This window comes from Eurosta solidaginis, chromosome 4, assembly GCF_040869045.1.
Source record: "Eurosta solidaginis isolate ZX-2024a chromosome 4, ASM4086904v1, whole genome shotgun sequence".
NCBI lineage: Eukaryota > Metazoa > Arthropoda > Insecta > Diptera > Tephritidae > Eurosta > Eurosta solidaginis.
The window spans coordinates 226,696,148-226,723,650 of NC_090322.1; the positions used below are offsets into that span (position 1 = coordinate 226,696,148).

The following is a 27,503-nucleotide window of genomic DNA, read 5'->3' on the forward strand; positions in this document are numbered from 1 at the left end:
TTTGAAACAACTAAGTCAATGGTACTAGAAAAAGAGAGTTTGGAGTTAAAAATTACACTCAAGTCTTTACTCTCTTGAATAAGAGAGAACACAGCATTTGTTTCAATTTAAATATAAATTATTGCCTGCGCACCATCCGGCAAAAGAGTTCAGATCAGAACCGTTAGAATGAGTTTGACAAATAAATAATATTTTTTGTGACATATATAGTTTTAGTGTTTTATTTCAATCATTAAAGGTGAAGAGTGATGGAAAAACATATTGAGTAAAATGTGCTAAGCCAGGAGAAAGAATTTGTTATGAGTGCGGAAATTGTGCTAAGTCATAAAAAGCTGCTGGGTTGGCATACATGATTCTTATTTATCTTTTTCAAAACTCCTACACTCAAACGAATTGCAATTAAAGTATCCTCATTCACAGTTTTGAAAAAAGAAGATTGTTTCAAAAGCTATTAATTTTTTTCGTCTCCTGTAAAATTCGTAAAAGTTGACTTAGCACATTTTCACATTAAGCTAACGATAAAAAGAATTCGTTTTTTTTGTTCATGATAATAACATTCGAATAATAACAGCGAATTAAAACGCAGCGGCTGCACTGGCTAGGCCATGTTATGCGAATGAAAGATGATGCTCCGGCCAAGAAAGTGTTTCTATCGAAACCCGCCTATGGAAGCAGAGGTAGAGGGCGGCCCCCACTCCGTTGGAAGCACCAGGTGGAAAACGATTTAAACTCCCTTGGTGTGACCAATTGGCGCCGGTTGGCGGAGCGAAGGAGCGACTGGCGCGCCTTGTTGGACGGCCATAACCGTTTAGACGGTTAAGCGCCAATTAAGTAAGTAAGTAATAACATTCGAATAAAATACTATCGTTGATCCTATTTTTGTAAACATTTAGTTACTTTTGAGTTATACAGTAGCATTAAACCCAAAGCTAGTCTGATTTTGATTTGTAAATCTTTTTTATTTAGGGTGCGATATATGCGTTCCAGTTTCCTTGATATTGCTCCCCATAGTGCCGAGGTCCTAGTGAAAACGTTCGCCCAGCTTTTTTCTGAGATCGCCTAAACTTTCAGGTAAACAATCAGTTGGTCTATAGAGAAGCTAGGTAAATTCCTGTTTTCTAGAAAGTTGTTTGCAACCCATACCAGCTCAACTCTGGATCACAAACTAGTTCTCCAATCCGATGACCATCGAGACATTTTAGTTTTTTTTTTTTTGAACATAGCAAAGTTTACTGCTGATTTTAAGCTTTTTCAATTACTGTTAAAACCACTCAATAATTCAAAGCAACTTATAAGATATCTTGGTTACAACTTTAGTCCAGAAACTTCAAAAATAAAAAATAATTTTCGATGAAAAGTTAAAAACTAAAACCAAGAAGTTTTACCCGCTCCGCATTTCTAAACTTTTTGGTCTATATTATAAACTATGAGGGCATAAACCCAATTTTTAATATATGTGGGTTTAAATTTTAGTCCAGAAGTTTGAAGAGTTGAAATTTTCTGAATTAAAGTTTTAACTAAAATGTTTCAATTCAAAACCAGTCATATGAGCTCGTTTCATTTTAAACTTTACAAGGTCTGCATTTAAATAAAACAAAAAGCTTGGTCATATTTGTATATAGACCAACAAGTTTATGATTTAAACCAAAATTTTCAACCGCGCAGCTTTCACCATTTCAGAATTCACTTTGGAAATGAGTTAGACATGTATTTGAAACATTCACCACTTTAGTCCATATACAGAGGAGGTAATATTATACGTTGTCTGGGTACTAGAAGGATATTGATGGCATTAAGCTTCACTGGATTCAAAGATTCCCTTAAAGGCCAATCTTTTTTGTTTCAGTATTATAATTTTGCTCCACTTTCCCATAAGGATATAAAACAGTGATATTTCGTGTAGCCGTCCAACTGCCCCAAAATAAAATTTATCATTTGTACTTAATTTTATCCAGTACTAAACATATATATAGTATTTTTCTTTTGCTGTGGTAGAATTTGCAATAGGCAAAGAACCGAATTTATTAACGTTATTTAAGAACACGCATTTCAGACTTCGTTTTGGCGAGTCAATAAACAAACGCCACACATTTGGGTCGTAGCTTTGTTGCTCCGTTGCAGTCACAAGACCTAGAATAATGTTACAAAAGACGAAGAGACCGCCTTGGTATTGCTCAGCCTCATTTGGCAAAGCTGTGCAGGAATTTCAAGTTTAGTCATAGATGCATACTCCTTGAAAAATTTTGTTTGTATAGAGACTGACGCGCCCTTTTTCCGATAACTTAGTGTTTTGTCATGATTATGGCGGTCTGCGATTGATCTCTTTTGTCCACATTGCGGTATAATTGATCCCTTCTAGTCCCTTTTGGGTATATTTGGCATCATTCAGTTTAAAAATTACGTAGCCAATTGAAAAAAAACAGCAACGAAATTAATAAAATAAAAAAATTAAATGTGATTGAATAGAATTATTTTAGAAAAATGCGGAGCTCTATACTGAACCTAAAATACTAGGACGATACATATTATCCATTATCGTTATATTTGTTTTTTTTTTATTATTCTACAACACTAATTCGAAAAAAAAACAAAAATATTGTATTAGAGCTTTAAAAATTATAAAATTCGTAAGAATAAAGAGGATCTGTCCGACAGTAACCGCAAGGGTACAAAGAGGACGTGACGAATAGTACAAAAAAGATCTGTTCGATAGTACCCGTAAGGGTGTAAAGAGGACCAATCCGACACAACCCGTTCAGCCTTAAACAGGTACAATTGATCTCTCCATAGGACATGCGCAAACAAAAAAGAAATCACTCCAACCCATATAAAGAGATCAGAACTAACTATAGTCGCATATTCCTTTGCGACTCATCCCGGATTCATCCTAGACTAATCGCATTTTTGCAGGGTAGATACTTACTTAAGTGGCTTTTAACCGTTTAAACGGTTATGGCCATCAAACAAGGCGTGCCGTCGCTTTTTTCTCTACCAAGCGGCGCGAATTATTCACACGAAGGGATTTTAAATCTTTTTCCACCTGGTCCTTCCAGCGGAGTGGGGGCCGCCCACTACCTCTGCTTCCATAGGCGGGTTCCTATAGAAACAATTTATTGATCGGAGCGTCATCTTTCACTCGCTCATGTTGTTGTTGTTGTAGCGATAAGTTTACTCCCCGAAGGCTTTGGGGAGTGTTATCGATGTGACGGTCCTTTGCCGGATACAGATCCGGTACGCTCCGGTAACACAGTACCCGACCATCTCGGGAACGATTTATGTGGCCACATTAAACTTTCAGGCCATCCCTCCTCATGCAGCTTGGGGTCGCCAGAGCCTCGTCTGTTAGCGAAACAGGATTCGCCGCGGATAGGTGAGGTTGACAATTGGGTTTGGAGATGCTACATATATATTGCGCTGGCAACCTGAAGGGTTGTGCTACACAGCCCCTTGAACGTGGTATTTTAGGCGCCTCTTACGACAGGCATACCTACCGCGGGTATATTTTGACCCCCTAACCCGCTGGGGGATTTATCCGCTCATCGTTAAATCTTCTTCGGTACTTGCCATCGCCAACACGTAGAGGTCCATAAATCTTTCGAAGAACTTTTCTTATATCTCCAACTAAATTTCATTCCTCTGCGGTGAATACCGCTAGAGCCGTATGAAAAAGTTGAGCTGTGTAAATAGTGGCACAAATTTGCTGCCTTACAATCTAGTTTTACTGTCCAAACCAATAAAACACAAATAATTGAAGAAAAAGTGTAATAACATCTACGTAGTTCTCCGACCACTCACCTAAGTAAGTATGCACTTGAAAGGTATCATTTAAGGGCATCACCCTTTTTTGTACATTATTGTTGTTCTTTTCATTGCTATGCACTTGCTACAAACTCTTACAGCTACACGTTATCGCAGATTTTGTTGACTTTCCCTCGCGACCTTAGTCCATTTTCTAAGCACATGCCACTTACCACCCCCAATCCGCATCAATGCCATTGACAGACGGAAAATGGCAACCCAAAGTGCACTTTAGCATCATCAGCATTAAGTATATATGCATCATACGCGCGCACACACACACACACACGCACTACCTTGGTCATATGTACTTACATAAATGCACTGACGTCATAGAATGAAATGAAAAGGTTGTTTGTCCATGACGTCATAGATCTGCTTAATTATTCACGTGTATTTGCTTTGTTGTTGAGAATACGAGTGGAAAGCTTTGATACGCCAATCAATGACGTTGTCGACAATTATGTTTACTATCAGCTGCAAATGAAAAGCATATTATAGAATACAACAAGAACATACAAAGTGGAGGAAAATGAGAAATGAACAATAGAATGTGTGGAAGGTGGGATAGTTAAAAGAGCGTAAGCAGAGTGTAGGGTAAAAATGTTTGGCAAAAGCTTGCAAAACATATGTGTAAGTAGGATTCTCAGCACGAATTTTTTTAGTCTTGGCAGATGAAGTGGTGACAGAGTTACCATGTTATATGCTATCAAAACTTTCCAACACATTGATTGCTGGGATTATGAATAGGACCGCCGTGCTTCACATGCTTGCCCACAGTATCTTAAAACCCAGGTTCAAGTGCCGAAGCTGGTAATATCAAAAACGCATATGGTTTAAAATTGTCTTTCGAAAACATTTCATTCTTCTCTATTGAAATGCCAGATTCAATATCTTCTTCGGTATTTAAGAAAGTCGGATTTGTATATCGGGAATCAGTACTTTCAATCAACGTCTCAAGCCGCTCACAATACTGCCTTTCGGCGTGGCGTTGTTTCTTTCAAAAACACACCTTTTTTCTTGGGATGCTTTACGGCATTTCTGCCACTAACCTATCCGCCGGGGGTTTCCCGCGGTAGGCTTGCATAAAAGAGCGCTGGCGAAACAAAGCTATACCATACGGTAAAACGAAAAGCAGCAGTAGGATGTTACGATATAAAGTGCGTCAAATATTTACATGAACTTGCAGTCACCGAGGCGTGTTTGAAAATATGATACCGAAGTTGTGCCATATCATCTTTAAAGCCATCCCGAAACTGCCAGACAAATAGTCTCGGAACAATTCAGAAATAGTCTCAAAGTGATCACTTTAAAAATAATTAAAAATTGGAAAGATTCCTAAAACACCCCGAAATGGTCTAGGAGACAATCCAGAATACCTCCTAAGAATTTCAAAAATAATACAGAAAGCAATCCTCAAATACTACCAAGCATTTCCGAAAATAGCTTAAAAAAGTTCCAAAAATGTCTGTCTCGACAACAATTCCGAAATAGGCCGGAGGCCAAAATAGCTCTTACATGATGAATACACATATAGTTCCGAAATGATCTATAACTGGTCCAAAAATGTATCCAAAACAGTACGGAAATGATATGGAAAACAATTTCGAACTCACTAGGATGTCCCGAAATATTCCAAATTATTCGAAAATGATTTCTGAGATAGTATCGAATAAAATTCTCGAGACATTTCCGAAATGGTCTCTAATTGGTTCAAAAATGTTAACAAAAAAGCAGTGAAATGATGTAGAAAAAATTGCCAAGATCACTCGGATATTGTCCCGAAATATTTCGAATATAGTCTAACATGACTCTTAAGATAGTATCGAAAAAATTTCTGGAGATATTTTCGAGTCCAAAACGAATCAGGAGAATGACCCATAATGATGCAGAGATAGTCCAAAAATTATCCAAATAGTGTATTTAAATCACTGAGCCAAATAATCACAGGTACGGGAATATTTTCCAAATCATTTGCATACCGTACTTCAAAACCACTTGCAGTTTGGATAAGAGAAAAAATAAAATGTTCTTTTATTGTTGTGTCACCAGCCACTCACAAATTGTCATCATAATCCTCTAACGGGAATCCAAGTAACTATAGGGAAGTTAGTGTTGAGGCGTTGGTTCCACATTACACCGCATGCAGGACATACATTACGTATGCCGGGGTTGATTGTGGACAAGTCAGTGTGTAACCTATTACAGTATCCAGAACGAAGTTTGGCCAGGGTGACTCGTGTCTACCTTTACAGTGTGCTTTATTCCTGCCTTTCTATGGATAGGATGGTGTATATTGATAACGGAGTCCTTCAGGCGCATCCCGGCAGAAGCATTAACTTATTCCGTATGGATTTTGCCTAGGGCCTCGTTATGCTTGTCTGGAGATGTTCTTTTAACTCTCCCGCGTTCCCTGATCAAGCAGTTATTTGCTAGGGTGTCCGGTTTTTGAGAATTAAGCAAAAACTGTCTGTTCAGCATTTTGCTATTCCCTTCAAAATTGGGATCTTTGGACTCATTATTTAGATGATGTTCATGGCTCATAATAAGACATCCCGTGGCAGTTCTAAGTGCACCATTTTGGCAGGCCTGCAGCCTTTTCAGCGGGTGTTTTTAAGATCGGGCCACCTCATTGGTTATACGTGGCACATGAACGGCCAGTCAATTGCTTTGTACGTAGTTAGCAACATTTCTTTAATTTTCCCACATTTTGTTGCCTCCTTTTTACTCTAAATACAATTTTGATGGCATAAGTCATGAAGGTGAGAGTATTACGGTATCCCTAAGATCTTTTGGTGACTGGTAGGCAACATTACACCATCCACGTGAACATACAATATTTGCGTCATATGTTTCTTTCACGTCATAAACAGAGTGGCTGTGGATTTGGTCAATGATAGTACCAGGTCCCACGAGGATAAAAAACCAGAAAAACTGGGGAAATTGCTGTTCGATGTGTAGAAATTAAACAGAGACGACGATAGGAGACTTCGCTACTGGCGAAAGGAGTGATATCGGTCAATATGACTCGCTTTCGTTAGCTGGATTCACAGGCTTTAGTAGTGGAATTATCCTTGCCATTTTCCATTTTTCGAGAATGACAAAGGACATCCCTTAGTGCCAAAGTGTTTTGGCATTGGCACGGCTATTCTGTATGAAATGTTCTAATATATGTAAACGGGATTTATCTATGGAACAATAATGTTCTGCACTTATTTGGCAACCCTGCCAAGCGCCTGCGAAAAGCTTTCTTCGTTGGTCGCGCGCTTAAATTAAAAGCCAGCAACTGACAGCCAAATGCAAGCAGTTGTCATTAGAATCGTTCGGCAGCCAGTCGTTGGTCCAACTAACAGCGGTAATATTTACATAGAACTCTGGCCAAGCAGCTTGTGTCCAATGTAAGGCATACCAGCGAGGTGCGTTAGCTGTGCTGCGTGCGTTAAATTGTGTATGTGTGCGTGTGTTTGCCACATTGTGTGTAGTGCATATTTGAAATCACTAAAATTTTAAGCTGTTAGACACCACTTTGGGTCATTTTATTGTCTCTTGTGAATTGGAATATACACTTAATATTGTGTGCAGTGGAAGGAAAAAAAAACAAGAAAAAAACTGCAGAAATTAAATAAACAGAATCGATATGATGAGCAAATACATGATACGTTGATTTCTACATTTGAATATTTTGCAAAACAGTTTATGTTTAAAAATGAAAAAAGAAAAAAATGTGTATGTATCGTAAAGTAAACAAGACTAGTGAGTATCAATCAAAATTAAAATATGCAAATAACTTTTACAATAACAATTTTAAAGCAACAACGCAAAATGTCCTTCAAATTTTCGCAGCTTGCTTGAATCAATAAATAAGAATTTTCGCCTACGCAATAAAAAAGCAGTAAAAATCAACAGCCAACACCGCACGCAGCAGCCGACGCGAATGTGAGTTGAGAGACGTAATTAGAAAGCGAATTTTATGGGTGAAAGGAGTTGTGAGTCTGTATGAAGGGAGTTGCGAATGTGGGTGAAAGTTGTGGGAGAAGTGAAAAATTTTGAAAGTTGTGTACATTAGAAAAGTGCAAGTGTATTGTGTTTAGATTTGAAAACAAAAAATAAAATAAAAAATGTTAAGCACTTCCTTTATATAAATGCACAAAAATCAGCGAAAAATGTCTTCTTATATAAAGCATATTCTTGCTAAACTTTGATTTTTACACTCAGTTGAGCAGAGCTCACACAACTTTGATTGGATAACGGTTGGTTTTACAGGTATAAAGGAATCGAGATAGATATAGACTTCCATATATCAAAATCATCAGTATCGAAAAAAAATTTGATTGAGCCATGTCCGTCCGTCCGTCCGTCCGTCTGTTCGTTAACACGATAACTTGAGTAAATTTTGAGGTATCTTGATGAAATTTGGTATGTAGGTTCCAGGGCACTCATCTCAGATCGCTATTTAAAATGAACGACATCGGACTATAACCACGCCCACTTTTTCGATATCGAAAATTTCGAAAAACCGAAAAAGTGCGATAATTCATTACCAAAGACGGATAAAGCGATGAAACTTGGTAGGTGAGTTGAACTTATGACGCAGAATAGAAAATTAGTAAAATTTTGGACAATGGGCGTGGCACCGCCCACTTTTAAAAGAAGGTAATTTAAAAGTTTTGCAAGCTGTAATTTGGCAGTCGTTGAAGATATCATGATTAAATTTGGCAAAAACGTTACTCCTATTACTATATATACGCTTAATAAAAATTAGCAAAATCGGAGAAGGACCACGCCCACTTTAAAAAAAAATTTTTTTTAAAGTAAAATTTTAACAAAAAATTTAATATCTTTACAGTATATAAGTCAATTATGTCAATATTCAACTCCAGTAATGATATGGTGCAACAAAATACAAAAATAAAATAAAATTTCAAAGTGGGCGTGGTTCCGCCCTTTTTCATTTAATTTGTCTAGGATACTTTTAACGCCATAAGTCGAACAAAAATTAACCAATCCTTTTGAAATTTGGTAGGGGCATAGATTTTATGACGTTAACTGTTTTCTGGGCGAAATCGGTTGATGACACGCCCAGTTTTTATACACAGTCGTCCGTCTGTCCTTCCGCATGGCCTTTAACACGATAACTTGAGCAAAAATCGACATATCTTTAATGAACTTAGTTCACGTGCTTACTTGAACTCACTTTATCTTGGTATGAAAAATGAACGAAATCCGACTATGACCACGCCCACTTTTTCGATATCGAAAATTACGAAAATGAAAAAATGCCATAATTCTATACCAAATACGAAAAAAGGGATGAAACATGGTAAGGTAATTGGATTGTTTTATTGACGCGAAATATAACTTTAGAAAAAACTTTATAAAATGGTTGTGACACCTACCATATTAAGTAGAAGAAAATGAAAAAGTTCTGCAGGGCGAAATAAAAAACCCTTAAAATCTTGGCAGGTATTACATATATAAATAAATTAGCTTTATCCAACAGATGATGTTCTGGGTCACCCTGGCCCACATTTTGGTCGATATCTGGAAAACGCCTTCACATCACTCCCTTTTAAAACTCTCATTAATACCTTTAATTTGATACCCATATCGTACAAACTCATTCTAGAGTCACCCCTGGCCCACCTTTATGGCGATATCTCGAAACAGCGTCCACCTATGGAACTAAGGATTACTCCCTTTTAAAATACTCATTAACACCTTTCTTTTGATTTCCATATTGTACAAACAAATTCTAGGGTCACCCCTGGTCCACCTTTATGGCGATATCTCGAAAATGAGACCACCTATACAACAACCACCACTCCCTTTTAAAACCCTCATTAATACTTTTAATTTGATACCCATATCGTACAAACATATTCTAGAGTCACCCCTGGTCCACCTTTATGGCGATATTTCGAAACGGCGTCCACCTATAAAACTAAGGCCCACTCCCTTTTAAAATATTCATTAACACCTTTAGTTTGATGCCCATATTGTACAAACAAATTCTAGGGTCACCCCTGGTCCACCTTTATGGCGATATCTCGAAACGGCGTCCACCTATGGAACTAGGGATTACTCCCTTTTAAAATATTCATTAACACCTTTCTTTTGATACCCATATTGTACAAACAAATTCTAGGGTCACCCCTGCTCCACCTTTATGGCGATATCTCGAAACGGCGTCCACCTAAGGAATTAAGGATTACTCCCTTTTAAAATACTCATTAACACCTTTCTTTTGATACCCATATTGTACCAACAAATTCTAGGGTCACCCCTGGTCCACCTTTATGGCGATATCTCGAAAATGCGACCACCTATACAACAACCACCACTCCCTTTTAAAACCCTCATTAATACCTTTAATTTGATACCCATATCGTACAAACACATTCTAGAGTCACCCCTCGTCCACCTTTATGGCGATATTTCGAAACGGCATCCACCTATAGAACCAAGGCCCACTCCCTTTTAAAATACTCATTAACACCATTCGTTTGATGCCCATATTGTACAAACAAATTCTAGGTAACCCCTGGTCCACCTTTGTGGCGATATTTCGAAACGGCGTCCACCTATGGAACTAAGGATTACTCCCTTTTAAAATACTCATTAACACCTTGCATTTGATGCCCATATCGTACAAACAAAGTCTAGAGTCACCCCTGGTCCACCTTTATGGCGATATCTCGAAAAGACGAAAACCTATAGAACGAAGGCCCACTCCCTTTCAAAATACTCATTAACACCATTCGTTTGATGCCCATATTGTACAAACAAATTCTAGGTCACCCCTGGTCCACCTTTGTGGCGATATTTCGAAACGGCGTCCACCTATGAAACTAAGGATTACTCCCTTTTAAAATACTCATTAACACCTTTCGTTTGATGCCCATATCGTACAAACAAAGTCTAGAGTCACCCCTGGTCCACCTTTATGGCGATATCTCGAAAAGACGAAAACCTATAGAACGAAGGCCCACTCCCTTTCAAAATACTCATTAACACCATTCGTTTGATGCCCATATTGTACAAACAAATTCTAGGTCACCCCTGGTCCACCTTTGTGGCGATATTTCGAAACGGCGTCCACCTATGAAACTAAGGATTACTCCCTTTTAAAATACTCATTAACACCTTTCGTTTGATACCCATATTGTACAAACAAATTCTAGGGTCACCCCTGGCCAACCTTTATGGCGATATCTCGAAAATACGACCACCTATACAACAACCACCACTCCCTTTTAAAACCCTCATTAATACCTTCAATTTGATACCCATATCGTACAAACACATTCTAGAGTCACCCCTGGTCCACCTTTATGGCGATATTTCGAAACGGCATCCACCTATAGAACTAAGGCCCACTCCCTTTTAAAATACTCATTAACACCATTCGTTTGATGCCCATATTGTACAAACAAATTCTAGGTCACCCCTGGTCCACCTTTGTGGCGATATTTCGAAACAGCGTCCACCTATGGAACTAAGGATTACTCCCTTTTAAAATACTCATTAACACCTTTCATTTGATACCCATATCGTACAAACGCATTCTAGAGTCAACCCTGATCCACCTTTATGGCTATATCCCTAAATGGCGTCCACCTATAGAACTATGGCCCACTCCCTCATAAATTACTCTTTAATGCCTTTCATTTGATACACATTCCAGGGTTTCTCTCGGTTCATTTTCCTACATGGTTATTTTCCCTTATGTTGTCACCATAGCTCTCAACTGAGTATGTAATGTTCGGTTACACCCGAATTTAACCTTCCTTACTTGTTCTAAATATCTCAGTCCGTGCGCCTCTTAGCGAATTTTTTTGTATTTTGTCATCGGCTGTCATCGACCTCTAAATTAAGCTCTAAATTTTTAGCCTCTAGCTCATCGAGAAGTTACTTAAAACCCGGGTTCAAATTCTTTCTCTTATTATCTAATTTTTTCGATCCGTGCGCCACCTAACGGAATTTTTATACTCAGCGTGCTTTGCACACAGAGTATATTAACTTTGATTGGATAACGGTTGGTTGTACAGGTATAAAGGAATCGAGATATATATAGACTTCCATATAACAAAATCATCAGTTTCGAAAAAAAATTTGATTGAGCCATGTCCGTCCGTCCGTCCGTCCGTCCGTCTGTTCGTTAAAACGATAACTTGAGTAAATATTGGGATATCTTCACCAAATTTGGTACACGAACTTATCTGGACCCAGAATAGATTGGTATAGAAAATGAGTGAAATCGGATGAAAACCACGCCCACTTTTATATATATAAAATTTTTGGAAAACACAAAAACCCTGATTATTTAGTAAATAATACACCTAAAATGTTGAAATTTGACGTGTGGACTGATATTGAGACTCTTGATAAAAATTAGAAAAAAATTTTTTAAATGGGCGTGGCTCCGCCCACTTGTGACAAAATCAATTTTACAAATATTAAAAGAAACACTATTTGCAACCCCAAGTCTTTTTATGACTTCGTAAATTCTAAACGCAGAACTAACGGGTTGCCTTCTGCCATGAAGTTTAGAAATAGCACTTCCACCAACAATCAAGAGCTTGCAAATTTTTTCACTCAATTCTTTCACTCTAATTACTCTGCTGTGGTCGATTCATCACCTGCAAATTATCCATATGAGCTCCATTCTAGTAACTCAATATATGCTCAACATTTGTTGCCTGAAGATGTTCTATTACATCTAAAGACCCCTAAAGAATACTTCAAATACGGTCCCGATTTGTTCCCAACATGTTTTCTTAAAAAATGTGCGGAATACATTTACCAGCCCCTTACTGATTTGTTTAACCTCTCTTTAAAAAATGGCATTTTCCCGACGGCTTGGAAGGAATATTTTCTTATCCCACTCTATAAAAAAGGAAGCAAGTCGGCTATTGAAAACTATCGTGGAATAGCAAAGCTCTCCGCTATCCTTAAGCTTTTCGAAGCAAACGTTACTAATCACCTTACCTTTTCGATTTCTACATTGATAGATAGTTCTCAGCATGGCTTTTGTAGATCCAAATCTACCACGACCAATTTGCTTGAATTTACAACATACGTCTTTAATGGGTTTAGAAAAAATCATCATACCGAAGTTATATACAATGATTTCAGCAAAGCATTCGACAAAGTACGCCACTCATTACTTGTTTATAAACTCGAATTGCTTGGCTTTCAACCTGGCCTAACTCGCTGGATTTCCTCCTATCTTTTCGGTAGAGCTCAAAGTGTCATTTTTAAAAACATTTGTTCGAATGTCATCGATGTTCCCTCCGGTGTACCTCAGGGCAGCCATCTCGGTCCTATTCTGTTTTTGCTCTTTATAAACGATATTTCCACAACTATAAAATATTCTAAAATTTTAATATATGCCGCCGACGTTAAACTTTTTAAGTCATACGCGTCGGTTGAAGAACGTTCTGTACTCCAGGTGGATTTAAATTGTTTTGTTACTTGGTGTAATGCGAATTTTATGCCGCTCAACATAGAAAAATGTAAATTCATGTGTTTTTCACGTGGGAACTTACAACCAGCTTCTTATACAATAAATAGCCAAACTCTGGAAAGCGTTGATATTTTTGTCGACTTGGGAGTTACAATGAATTGCAAACTTAGTTTCAACCCTCATATTAATGCCACAGTCAATAAAGCAAGAGGAGTTTTAGCATTTGTGAAAAGATGGGCAAAAGAGTTTAGTGGTCCTTACGTTACAAAAACCCTTTTAATATCATTGGTGAGGCCGATATTACAATATGGATCGATAATTTGGAATCCGCGTTATCAAGTTCATTTGGATGGACTAGAATCAATTCAAAAACAGTTTTTACTTTTCGCCTTGAGAAGTATTCAATGGGACTGTCCGCATAATCTTCCTCCTTACACAAATCGGTTAAAACTAATAAATCTTCCTACCCTTCCAAGTCGTAGAGAAATGCTAGGTGTACTGTTTATGGCTAGACTTTTAAATGGATCGATCTCAAGCCCATTTATTTTGAACGAAGTAAACTTGAATGTTCCATGCAGAGTTTCAAGGCATTATAAACATATAATTTCTAAACAATGCAGAAGCAATTTCCAACAAAACGAAACTTTTCTATGTTTGTGTGAAGATTATAACTCTCACTCGAGAATAACTGATGTTTCGGACTCGCTCTATGCCATAAAAAAAACGGTTCTAGCCTCTCTTAATAATTAAAAAATTATATTTATGCTTTTAATCTATTGTATTTTGTGAATCTATATTTCTCATCTGATGAGTTTCTCTGTAGCTGAACGGTTTTAGATCTCGGCGCTTAAGAAGCCACTGCCTCGCAAAGATTCGGTAACAAAAAAAAAGTATAAATTATAAATAAAAAAAATTGTTAATCATAAATCAAGACTCGTTAAACCTATCGTAACAAAATTCGGATGCATTTCTTTGGTTGGTCATTAAGGAACAATTTTTTAAAGGAATATTTTTGTGAAATGTTTAATCCTTTACGTTAAAGGATATTTTTATTAACTTTTATAGCAGGTATGAATAGCTTTAGCACACTAAAGGGTTAAAGCGGTCTATCTAAATATGTGCCAGAAAATTTCATCAAGGGTGCTCTTAACAAAATTCCTGTGCAAATGAAATAAAAGCTGCAAAATGATAACATACTTCAAGGCGGATAATGGTCTGCTTTATTATTAAAAAGCTCTCCCAAGTGACGTCGGGGAAAAAATTGACCAGCAACTGCTGACACTCTAGCTAAGTCGTAATTTTACCTGTTTGCGAATTTTCTAAAAAAAAAAACAAAGAATTTCGGAAATATACAATGTGCCAAAGTATTTTACAGAACTCTAAGTCAGCATAAAACATGTAAATCCCGTCCTGCCGATTTGTTGGAAGAAAAGCTCGGCCTAAATCCGCTTGGAGTAAATCGCTTCAAGTATTCAAATTATATATGTATTTTTATCTGATATGAATTTTATCACAATTTTTTCACTTTTTCCAAAATCGTGCAAAACAATTTTAAAACAGGACTTTCTGCCAAACATTGAGATTTGTATTTATTCCTTCCAAAAATGCTGTTGCATAGTGTATTAAAAATCAGTAGCTACTAAATATATTAAATTACGTGGAAATCCATTTATCCATAAAAATACAACATGCTTATATTAATAATAAGCTTAATTTTTTTGTTTTTGACGATTCGCACAAAAACCACTCGCGATTATCCTACGAATAATTAATTAAATTAGTTTATATACCAAAAAACAATTATTATGAAATCACACTTTCACATACAACAAAACCGTAAAGCAGCAATAAAAACAAGTAAGGAAGGTTAAGTTCGGGTGTAACCGAACATTACATACTCAGCTGAGAGATTTGGAGACAAAATAAGGGAAAATCACCACGTAGGAAAATGAACCCAGGGTAACCCTGGAATGTGTTTGTATGACAAGGGGATCAAATAGAAGGTATTAAATAGTATTTTAAAAGGGAGTGGGCCATAGTTCTATAGGTGGATGCCATTGCGGAATATCGCCACAAAGGTGGACCAGGGGTGACTCTATAATGTGCTTGTACGATATGGGAATCAAATGAAAGGCGTTAATGAGTATTTTTAAGCTTAGTTATATAAAGGTGGACCAGGAATGACTCTAGAATGTGTTTGTACGATATGGGTGTCAAATTAAAGGTATTAAAGGGGGGTTTTAAAAGGGAATGGCCCTTAGTTGCACATGTGAAGGCGTTTTCGAGATATCGAGCAAAATGTGGACCAGGGTGACACAGAACGTCATCTGTCGGGTACCGTTAATTTATTTATATATGTAATACCGCGAACAGTATTCCCTCCAAGATTTCAAGGGCTTTTGGTTTCGTCCTGCAGAACTTTTTCATTTTATTCTACTTAATAAGGTAGGTGTCACACCCATTTTACAAAGTTTTCTCTAAAGTTATATTTTGCGCCAATAAACCAATCCAATTACAATGTTTTATACCTTTTTCCATATTTGGTATAGAATTATGGCATTTTTTTCATTTTTCGTAATTTTGGATATCGAAAAGTGGGCGTGGTCATAGTCGGATTTCGTTCATTTTTTATACCAATATAAAGTGAGTTCAGATAAGTACGTGAACTAAGTTCTGTAAAGATATGTGGATTTTTGCTCAAGTTATCCTGTTAACGGCCGAGCGGAAGGACAGACGGACGACTGTGTATAAAAACCGGGCGTGGCATCAACCGATTTTACCCATTTTCACAGAAAACAGTTATCGTCATAAAATCTATGCCCCTACCAAATTTCAAAAGGATTGGTAAATTTTTGTTCGATTTATGGCATTAAAAGTATCCTAGACAAATTAAATGAAAAAGGGCGGAGCAAAGCCTATTTTGAAATTTTCTTTTATTTTTGTATTTTGTTGCACCTTATCATTACTGGAGTTGAATGTTGACATAATTTACTAATATACTGTAAAGATAATAAATTTTTTGTTAAAATTTTACTTTAAAAAAATTTTTTTTTTAAAGTGGGCGTGGTCCTTCTCCGATTTTGCAAATTTTTATTAAGCGAACATATAGTAATAGGAGTAACGTTCCTGCCAAATTTCATCATGATATCTTCAGCGACTGCCAAATTACAGCTTGCAAAAATTTTAAATTACCTTCTTTTAAAAGTGGGCGGTGCCACGCCCATTGTCCAAAATTTTACTAATTTTCTATTCTGCGTCATAAGTTCAACTCACCTACCAAGTTTCATTGCTTTATCTGTCTTTGGTAATGAATTATCGCACTTTTTCGGTTTTTCGAAATTTTCGTATTAACGGACGGACGGACGGACGGACGGACATGGCTCAATCAAATTTTTTTTCGATCCTGATGATTTTGATATTTGGAAGTCTATATCTATTTCGATTCCTTTATACCTGTACAACCAACCGTTATCCAATCAAACTTAATATACTCTGTGAGCTCTGCTCATTTGAGTATAATTACGAAAGGACCGCAATTAGTACCCACAGCTACTAGTTTTAGAGCATATTGTAACTAGTATATCTTACAGTATGATTTAAGATTTGTTAATAGAATAGGCGCAAAGTGGAAAAGTAGCAAAGATGGAACCATACAAGTGGATGATGACATCCTCAATTTGCCTATTATATTCAGTGACATTTAGTTAAACAAAACACTTATACATATGTATGTATGTGTAGGTGCATGAAAATATGTATTGAAACATATTTGAATGCTCAAGTAAAACAACAAATACATCTGGCTATGTACTCTACACACAAATATACTTATATAAATGCATTTGTATAAATGGGACTTATTTTTGAAAACTATGTTATTTGTACATTTTCCTCCACCTGACATTTGATATACACGTACTCATCATTTACATACATATAAAAATATGTACAAAGGAATGTATGTTTTATCTTTTTGTTTGTTTGCATACCTATTGTTTGAAATATAGCATCTAATTTCCTTGTTTATAGAATATCAGCGCATATCTCATAGCACAGGCTTTGACCAGCAAGAACAAATACATAGTTTGCGTGGTAATAATTGCTTGACTCACTTCGACTATTGTGTTTTTTAATGGAATTAATTTCACTAAAAATGTGATATATTCACTTCATTAATTAAATAAATTGCCCCTACGCTTCAAATCAAATATGTATGTAAATAACTTTAACAGTGGTCTGTAAGTATTCGCGTGATGACATGGCGTATGAGTAACATTTTAGCAGAGTAATATGTTATAATAGAGATATAGCGGAGCTTCTATTCCGAAACGTCGGAACTTAAAGCGTCTTATTCCGATCTCGCTTCCGATTGTTAAGAATCGGTGGTAAATCGGGTGTCCCAGTAGAATGGACCCATATCAATAAAAATTCGATTACCACCCCAGTTTTGGCAACTTCCGCCTTTCTCAACAAGAAACATGACTCCATAATTGTGACATCACAGTACGAAAATTTCTTTTTCCACTCGTGTAAGCAGATCTTGTATAACTGGTTCATGGCTTCAAACTATATAAGTAAACTTTGTTTTGGCTCCAAATTATAAAACAAATTTCATAAGCTTGTGGTTAGCCCGACGTCAAGTTCTTAGTTCATGAATCAAAATGGTGTTACAACCATCGGAGAAGATGTTTTGATCGTGCGAGGCAGTCTAGCCGATATACCTTAGCAAAATACACACAGTTGGTCTAAATTGGAATTGGGGTGAGATGACCTGGCTTCACAGGAAATATTAAGAGGGACTCCGAGGACTTTTAAGAAGGGCAACTTGTATTGTTAAAAATGTAGCCTCCTAAAGTCTCCAGATCGAAGTCATATCAAAGTGTCGTGAGTCCACTAAGTTGGTGATAGTTCCGCGAGGTTCCATTCCAGACGATAGGAAAGGAAAGATAGGGAAAGGAGAGAAGAAGAAGGGAAACGAAACCAAAGGAAGGAAAAAGGAAGAGGTTTTATAAAAGAAAAAAGAAGGCAGGGATAAAAAACTAAAACCTAAACCGGATGACATGATATCGCCATTGAATCGTGGAGTTATAGGTTTATTATAGGGAACAACCGGTCTCAACAAATTTTCGCATTATTATCGAGGGCCAATAGGCGTGTTATCTATTTCTTTCCGATGAGTTAAAAAAAAATTTTTATTTAAACGGTTTTATTGTGAACAATACTTACATTAAGTAATAATAATACTAAAAGGTAGAAAAAAATTAGGTAGGTCCTAGGTAAGTCTTTATTTAGTTGCCTATTGTTTCTCGTTCTATTTAGTTCATTTAGTGACTCATTATTGCAAGGACTGTTTCCTGAAAATTTGTTACAATCTAAGTCCTTAATACATTATCCTTCCAAAGACTTTGCTCAACTCAGCGCCACGTATGCTTCTCCCTCCTCGAACTCCAAAGTAATTTCATGTCACTTCTACCGGACTGTAAGTAATATTTGTTCCAAATATGAGCCTAATCGGACAACAAATACAAGTATGTTTAATATATCGATCCTTGCCGCAACTAGCGGTGTTTTTTTTCATAAAGCGATTTCTATTTCTGTATGTGATATGTGTTCCAAATACATATGAGACAAATCAGAGCACAAGTACGATCTTTTTTGAATATCTCAATACCTGCGCCACCTAGCGGCAATTTTTTCATAGGTCGCTTCCCTTCATGTATGTATTATGTGTTCCAAATCTGAGCCAAATCGGACCACATATACGAATTTTTGAAATATTTCGATCCATGCGCCACCTATCGGAGTTTTTTTTTCTTATTATGGCATTGTCATACGGTTCTGAACTATATTCCAAGTTTCAAGTTTGTAGCTTATCGGGAAGTTACTAAAATTTTAGTTACAAAACTCGTAAACAAAAAGTGCTAGGAACAAATTTTCAAATAAATACATACATACATACAATGACCGGCCGCTACACAGAATCAAACTAAATAAAATCGTTTAATAACTCCGTCCTCTTGGCCGGTACATGAGCACCTCACATAGACTGAATGAGACCGGAGTGTTACCACAGGTTTATTTAACGACCAAACCGAAAAAACCCATTCAAAAACCAGCACCTGTGTTATGAAATAACTCCGTCCTCTTGGCAAATACCAGAAGCTTTGTAGGACTTATGCCACTTGCTGCTTCTAGATCTGATAGCTGTATCACTCCTGATAGCTGGAGTATTAGGCTGGCAAACGCAGGGAATGAGCACAAAACAAGCTCGATCGTTTCCTACTCCAACCCGCACTTTCTACATCTGCTATCACTGATCAAGCCTAATTTAAAATCGTGTGACGCCAGAAGGCAGTGTCCAGTCATAATACCCATCATGAGTCTACAGTCCTCTCATTTTAGTGATAGAAGCAACTTTGTGGGTCTAAGACTGTAAGACCTACACATAATCTTCGCCACTTTTCAGCCCCGTGCTCGGACCCACGCCTTTCCCGCTTGTGCACCTCTCGCCTTCTCTTAATCTCGCTCAATCTAATTGGGACGTCTTCGGAGCAAGCTTCAAGGAATGCGCCCTTTTTAGCAAGTTCATCCGCTTTTTCCTTGCCATCTATTCCCATATGCCCTGATACCCAATATAGATGTATGCTTTACACTGTCCCGATTCTTTCCAGGGATTACCTACACCATAACGATTATTGCCTTAATTGCTGCCTGGCTGTGAATATAAAAGTTAACACGGCTGAAGTTTAAGCTATTCTCTTCCAGTGTTTCTACTGCTTTGGTTACTGCTCGTACTTCCGCTTGGAAAACGCTACAGTGATATGGCAGCATGGTGTATGATTTATCGGCTTGTTATGGGTTTTGTTTTCGACGAACTATCAGTTTGTTGCCGAAGTGTTATCGATGTGTCATCGACAATTTATCGGTTTCTTATTGCAAGGTTATCTGTTGGTTCTCAAAAAAGATCCCTAACTGATAAAAATGTTGAAATCGTTACGTATTCCGTACATTTCATTGCCTTTTTCTCACAATTCAATATAAAACAAGTAAGGAAGGCTAAGTTCGGGTGTAACCGAACATAACATACTCAGTTGAGAGCTATGGAGACAAAATAAGGAAAATCAATCTGGGGTAACCCTGGAATGTGGTTGTATAACATGTGTATCAAATGAAAGGTATTAAAGAGTATTTTAAGAGAGAATAGGCCATAGTTCTATGAATGAACGCCATTTAGGGATATCGCCATAAAGGTAGACCAGGGCTGACTCTAGAATTTGTTTGTACGATATGGGTATCAAATGAAAGGTGTTACTGAGCATTTTAAGAGGGAGTGGGCCTTAGGTCTATCGGTGGACGCCTTTTCGAGATGTCCCCATTAAGGTGGACCAGGGGTGATTCTATAATGTGTTTGTACGATATGGGTATCAAATGAAAGCTGTTAATGAGTATTTTGAAAAGGAGTGATCCTTAGTTCCATAGTGGACGCCGTTTCGAGATATCGCCATAAAGGTGGACCAGGGGTGTCTCTAGAATGTGTTTGTACGATATGGGAATCAAATGAAAGGTGTTACTGAGCATTTTAAGAGGGAGTGGGCATTAGGTCTATAGGTGGACGCCTTTTCGAGATATCGCCATTAGGGTGGGCCAGGGGTGACTCTAGAATGTTTGTACGGTATGGGTATCAAACGAAAGGTGTTACTGAGCATTTTAAGAGGGAGTGGGCATGAGGTCTATAGGTGGACGCCTTTTCGAGATATCGTCATTAGGGTGGGCCAGGGGTGACTCTAGAATGTGTTTGTACGATATGTGCATCAAACGAAAGGTGTTACTGAGCATTTTAAGAGGGAGTGGGCATTAGGTCTATAGGTGGACGCCCTTTCGAGATATCGCCATTAGGGTGGGCCAGGGGTGACTCTAGAATGTTTGTACGATATGGGTATCAAACGAAAGGTGTTACTGAGCATTTTAAGAGGGAGTGGGCATTAGGTCTATAGGTGGACGCCTTTTCGAGATATCGCCATTAGGGTGGGCCAGGGGTGACTCTAGAATGTGTTTGTACGATATGGGTATCAAATGAAAGGTGGTAAGGAGTATTTTAAAAGGGAGTAATCCTTAGTTCTATAGGTGGACGCCTTTTCGAGATATCGCCATAAAGGTGGACCAAGGGTGACTCTAGAATGTTTGTACGATATGGGTATCAAACGAAAGGTGTTACTGAGCATTTTAAGAGGGAGTGGGCATTAGGTCTATAGGTGGACGCCTTTTCGAGATATCGCCATTAGGGTGGGCCAGGGTGACTCTAGAATGTGTTTGTACGATATGGGTATCAAATGAAAGGTGGTAATGAGTATTTTAAAAGGGAGTAATCCTTAGTTCTATAGGTGGACGCCTTTTCGAGATATCGCCATAAAGCTGGACCAAGGGTGACTCTAGAATGTTTGTACGGTATGGGTATCAAACGAAAGGTGTTACTGAGCATTTTAAGAGGGAGTGGGCATTAGGTCTATAGGTGGACGCCTTTTCGAGATATCGCCATTAGGGTGGGCCAGGGTGACTCTAGAATGTGTTTGTGCGATATGGGTATCAAATGAAAGGTGGTAATGAGTATTTTAAAAGGGAGTAATCCTTAGTTCTATAGGTGGACGCCTTTTCGAGATATCGCCATTAGGGTGGGCCAGGTGTGACTCTAGAATGTTTGTACGATATGGGTATCAAACGAAAGGTGTTACTGAGCATTTTAAGAGGGAGTGGGCATTAGGTCTATAGGTGGACGCCTTTTCGAGATATCGCCATTAGGGTGGGACAGGGGTGACTCTAGAATGTTTGTATGATATGGGTATCAAACGAAAGGTGTTACTGAGCATTTTAAGAGGGAGTGTACATTAGGTCTATAGGTGGACGCCTTTTCGAGATATCGCCATTAGGGTGGGCCAGGGGTGACTCTAGAATGTTTGTACGATATGGGTATCAAACGAAAGGTGTTACTGAGCATTTTAAGAGGGAGTGGACATTAGGTCTATAGGTGGACGCCTTTTCGAGATATCGCCATTAGGGTGGGCCAGGGTGACTCTAGAATGTGTTTGTACGATATGGGTATCAAATGAAAGGTGGTAATGAGTATTTTAAAAGGGAGTAATCCTTAGTTCTATAGGTGGACGCCTTTTCGAAATATCGCCATTAGGGTGGGCCAGGTGTGACTCTAGAATGTTTGTACGATATGGGTATCAAACGAAAGCTGTTACTGAGCATTTTAAGAGGGAGTGGGCATTAGGTCTATAGGTGGACGCCTTTTCGAGATATTGCCATTAGGGTGGGCCAGGGGTGACTCTAGAATGTTTGTACGATATGGGTATCAAACGAAAGGTGTTACTGAGCATTTTAAGAGGGAGTGGGCATTAGGTCTATAGGTGGACGCCTTTTCGAGATATTGCCATTAGGGTGGGCCAGGGGTGACTCTAGAATGTTTGTACGATATGGGTATCAAACGAAAGCTGTTACTGAGCATTTTAAGAGGGAGTGGACACTAGGTCTATAGGTGGACGCCTTTTCGAGATATCGCCATTAGGGTGGGCCAGGGGTTACTCTAGAATGTTTGTACGATATGGGTATCAAACGAAAGGTGTTACTGAGCATTTTAAGAGAGAGGGGGCATTAGTTCTATAGGTGGACGCCTTTTCGAGATATCGCCATTAGGGTGGGACAGGGGTGACTCTGGTATGTTTTTGTACGATATGGATATCAAATTAAAGGTATTAATGAGGGTTTTAAAAGCGAGTGGCCCTTAGATGTATATGTGAAGGCGTTCTCGTGATATCCACCAAAATGTGGACCAGGTGATCCAGAAAATCATCTGTCGGGTACTGCTAATTTATTTATATATGCAATACCACTAACAGTATTCCTGCCAAGATTCCAAGGGCTGTTGATTTCGCCTTGTAGAACTTTTTCATTTTCTTCTACTTAATATGGTAGGTGTCACACCCATTTTACAAAGATTTTTCCAAAGTTATATTTTGCGTCAACAAACCAATCCAGTAACCATGTTTCATCCCTTTTTTCGTATTTGGTATAGAATTATGGCATTTTTTTCATTTTTCGTAATTTTCGATATCGATAAAGTGGGCGTGGTTATGGTCAGATTTCGCCCATTTTTTATACCAAGAAAAAGTGAGCTCAGGTAAGTACGTGGGCTAAGTTTAGTTAAGATATATCGGATTGTGCTCAAGTTATTGTGTTATTGGCCGAGCGGAAGGACAGACGGTGGACTGTGTATAAAAACTGGGCGTGGCTTCCACCGATTTCGCCCATTTTCACAGAGAACAGTTACCGTCATAGAATCTATGCTCCTACCAAATTTGAGAAGGATTGGTAAATTTTTGTTCGACTTATGGCAATAAAAGTATTCTAGACAAACTAAATGAATATGGGCGGAGCCACGCCCATTTTGAAATTTTCTTTTATTTTTGTATTTTGTTGCATCATATCATTACTGGAGTTGAATTTCGACTTAATTTACTTATATACAGTAAAGATATTAAATTTTTTGTTAAAATTTGAATTTAAAAAAAATTTTTTTTAAAAAGTGGGCGTGTTCTTAATCCAATTTTGCTAATTTTTATTTAGCACATATAGAGTAATAGTAGTAACGTTCCTGCCAAATTTCATCATGATATCTTCAACGACTGCCAAATTACAGCTTGCAAAACTTTTAAATTACCTTCTTGTAAAAGTGGGCGGGGCCACGCCCGTTGTCCAAAATCTTACTAATTTTCTATTCTGCGTCATAACGTCAACCCATCTACCAAGTTTCGTCGCTTTATCTGTCTTTTGTAATGAGTTATCGCACTTTTTCGGTTTTTCGAAATTTTCGATATCGAAAAAGTGGGCGTGGTTATAGTCCGATATCGTTCATTTTAAATAGCGATCTGAGATGAGTGCTCAGGAACCTACATGCCAAATTTCATCAAGATATCTCAAAATTTACTCAAGTTATCGTGTTAACGGACGGACGGACGGACGGACGGACGGACGGACATGGCTCAATCAAATTTTTTTTCGATCCTGATTATTTTGATATATGGAAGTCTATATCTATCTCGATTCCTTTATATATGTACAACCAACCGTTATCCAATCAAACTTAATATACTCTGTGAGCTCTGCTCAACTGAGTATAAAAATACGTTAGCATCTATTATCGATGAGTTATCAGATTTTTATCGCCGGTTAATCGATGAGTTATTGGTTTTTAAAATTATCGATTTCTCTTTGGGTAGCTATTTATTAGTTATGGATTTACTATCGAAAAACATCGATTTGCTATCGAGGTGCTGCCGAGTTTTTATAGGGGAGTTATCGGCGTGTTGTCGATTTGTTGCCAACGCGCTATCGGCTTCTTACCAAATTATAATTGATGTGTTATCAACGAGTTATCGGCTTCCTGTTGAAGTATCTTTACTTTCCCCTAGATTTTATTGCCTATTTCTCACATTTCGATATATGCAAATACGATTAAAATTTTATAAGATTTCGTACAATTTACTAAGCAATATCAAATGATGTGTGAAATATCAATCTATCTTAGCTGCCACTTTAAGACACTCTATCTCAGAATATGAATATTTAAAATAGGCTTCGTTTCAAGTTTTGCATAAAAAATGTCCTATTAGGTTGAAAAATGCTCTACTTTATTATACCTACATAATTTATGCTCAGATGGAGCGCTTTTGAAATGGGGCATTTTTTAAAAGCACTTCGCACTCAAGCAATTTTGATTTGTTCCTTAGTTCAACAGCTCCCCTCAAGTCCACTTCATAGTGTGTCGTTTTCCCATGTTTAAAATTTGCTTACACCTTAACATCCGCGGCACATTGAAATTTTTCATATATATGCGTTTAACACAAGCTTAGTGTGCTAAGTGTGCCAGCAAATGTCAAGTTCTTCTTCTTATGCTTTACATATAGCAAAAGTAGAAGATTGCCAACTTTTGCATGTCACATGGCGCCAGTGTCGCTCAATCTACCCTTCTCCATAAAAATACATGCAATCTACTCATAATACATAAGATTGAGTTAAACGTTTCTATATGAAAAACTTCTTATGTGACGGCGCTTTAACTGTTTGGTAGGTAAATATGTGGCTACCATCATTTCGTGTATTTACTGTCAGATATGTTAATTAACAGGCGTCCTAATATTTACTAATTAAGGTGATATATTTTTCACCGCTTTTGGGCTATCATTTTAATCCACTTAAACAACAATGCCAACAACAATTCCAACAAAAAATATGCGTGCGTGCATTACTTGGATCGATTTACTCACTAAGCTTCATTGCGAGCGAGCGCAGCACCGTTACATAAACTGAAATATGACAGTGTTATGTGGCAAGTAGAATGTTGTTAATGGTGACGTAAATATATTCATATATATATGAATATATATATTTACACATATACATATATACTAGCAGACCCGGCAGACGTTGTTCTGCCCTAAATTTGGCCAATCTGCATACATTTTAATACGCTTTTTCCGTCTAATTCTGCCCTACCCCTCTACACTTTTCCTAATCTTTTTGTTCACTCCTCCCTCCGTCTTTTTCACTTCATCTCCATCTTCGTCTCATTCTATCTCTTTCTCAGTCTCCTTCTCTCTTTTCTCTTCTCTCAAGTTTTTCTCCTTCTTCTTCATCTCTTCTTGCCAGTCCCAGAGGGTGGTTTGTATTTTGTTCCAGTCCCATTCCGAGTCTCAGTGCCAGTCCCACTCCGAGTCTCAGTCTCAGTCCCAGTCCTAGTCCTAATCCCAGCCCCAGTCCCTTTCTGGTATACTTCCCGGAAAAAAGCATCGTAAATACTAATATAGGCTAATTTATATACGAAATTTCAGGCAAATCGAATAGGACGTATATAAATAGGTATGGTATGTGGGTATTATTAACTCTTGTCTTTATTTCGGCTTCGCATGTATATTTATCAGTTTTGCAAGGTTAATGCGACTAAATATAGTATTGCCTATCGAGCTAAGCAAGTAGCGCATCCAAGGCTCTTTCTTCGGCACGCTGGAGAAATACGAGGATATATCGAATGACGCAAAGCATTCATTTGAGCTCAGTCGTACATCTTTTATTTTCGATACTAGTTCCAAAGAATCCTTTACGGAAAATTCATCAAAGCTTTTGAGACTATTAAAATAATTGCTCAGCCATCTGGCTATATTAGATGTAGGGGAAGTATAACCGGCAATTATTGGTCGAAATGTATTTCCCGGTTTGTGCGCCTTGTATAGTCCATATAAACAGGGGACCCACACATACGATCTATGCATATTCATGTCCCACTGACGGCCGAAAAGTTCGGCATACTTTTTCCGATGCTCCACAACTTCTCTCTTCATTTTTGGGAGATGATAGCGTTATGAAAATTATTGGATTGTTTAGAATTATTAGGGCCTGGTTTTCCTAGTAAAACTTGTTTTAGGCTAAATCGTACATTTTCGGCCTCATCAGGTTCTATTCTTCCGACGGCTAACTCCGAGTCAAAGATCATATCCTCCATAGGTGAGCATTTATACGGCAAAGCGAAGTTCAACCCTTTATTTAAAAGCTCAATTTCATTTTCTTCCAGACTCATATCAGATTTGTTAACGATAAGGTCGGGTATAAATTTACTTGAAAAACTCATGGGCGGTTTCGTAACTCTAAGGTTACGCAACTTAAATCTTTTTATACGCATATATTGTTGGCAGAGACGATCTAATTTGCAACTTAACTTAATTAGTAAGTGATCCTAAACTATGGAGGAAAGCCTGCAGGATATAGATTTATGTAATTTGTAAGCAATTAACTCACAAGAAGACAACTGCGCGTGCTTTTGCTTAAGGGCTTGACTCAGCCAATATACTTTTGCTTTTTCAATAGAAGATTTTCCCACTGGGCACTTTGTTTTACATTTAAAAGAGGTATCAATAAATTTTGGTATTATTTTTTGGCTTTTGCATTTGGATAAAAACCACACGTCTGACTTTAAACGACACATTTTCTCCTTGGTTAGTTGAAACTTTAACAACTCTGCTGGTTTGGTGACCGCCATGATTATATGCTTGTTTTGAGTGCTAAGCGACGCAAATATCTGGCGAAAACGAAAAACACGTAAAACTCCTTTTCGTCACTTAATATATTTTTTTATTGTATTATAAAAACAATAATCAGCTTTCATTTGATATCCATAATACACACACAT

General features: G+C 37.6%; 1 protein-coding gene across 9 annotated transcripts in view; it reads left to right on the forward strand.

The window, feature by feature from the left end:
• The window catches only part of LOC137251044 (protein retinal degeneration B-like), a 140,240-nt gene that overhangs the window by 32,341 nt on the left and 80,396 nt on the right, over window positions 1-27,503 (forward strand). Inside the window, exon 1 of one of the 9 annotated variants that reach the window (XM_067784921.1) lies at window positions 7,089-7,734. The exons of 7 other annotated variants lie outside the window; for them this stretch is intronic. The gene's annotated coding sequence lies outside the window, so the exon portion shown is untranslated. Of the gene's footprint in view, window positions 1-7,088; window positions 7,735-27,503 lie in introns of those variants that run through there. One more of the 9 variants, XM_067784923.1, reaches the window with a different exon arrangement.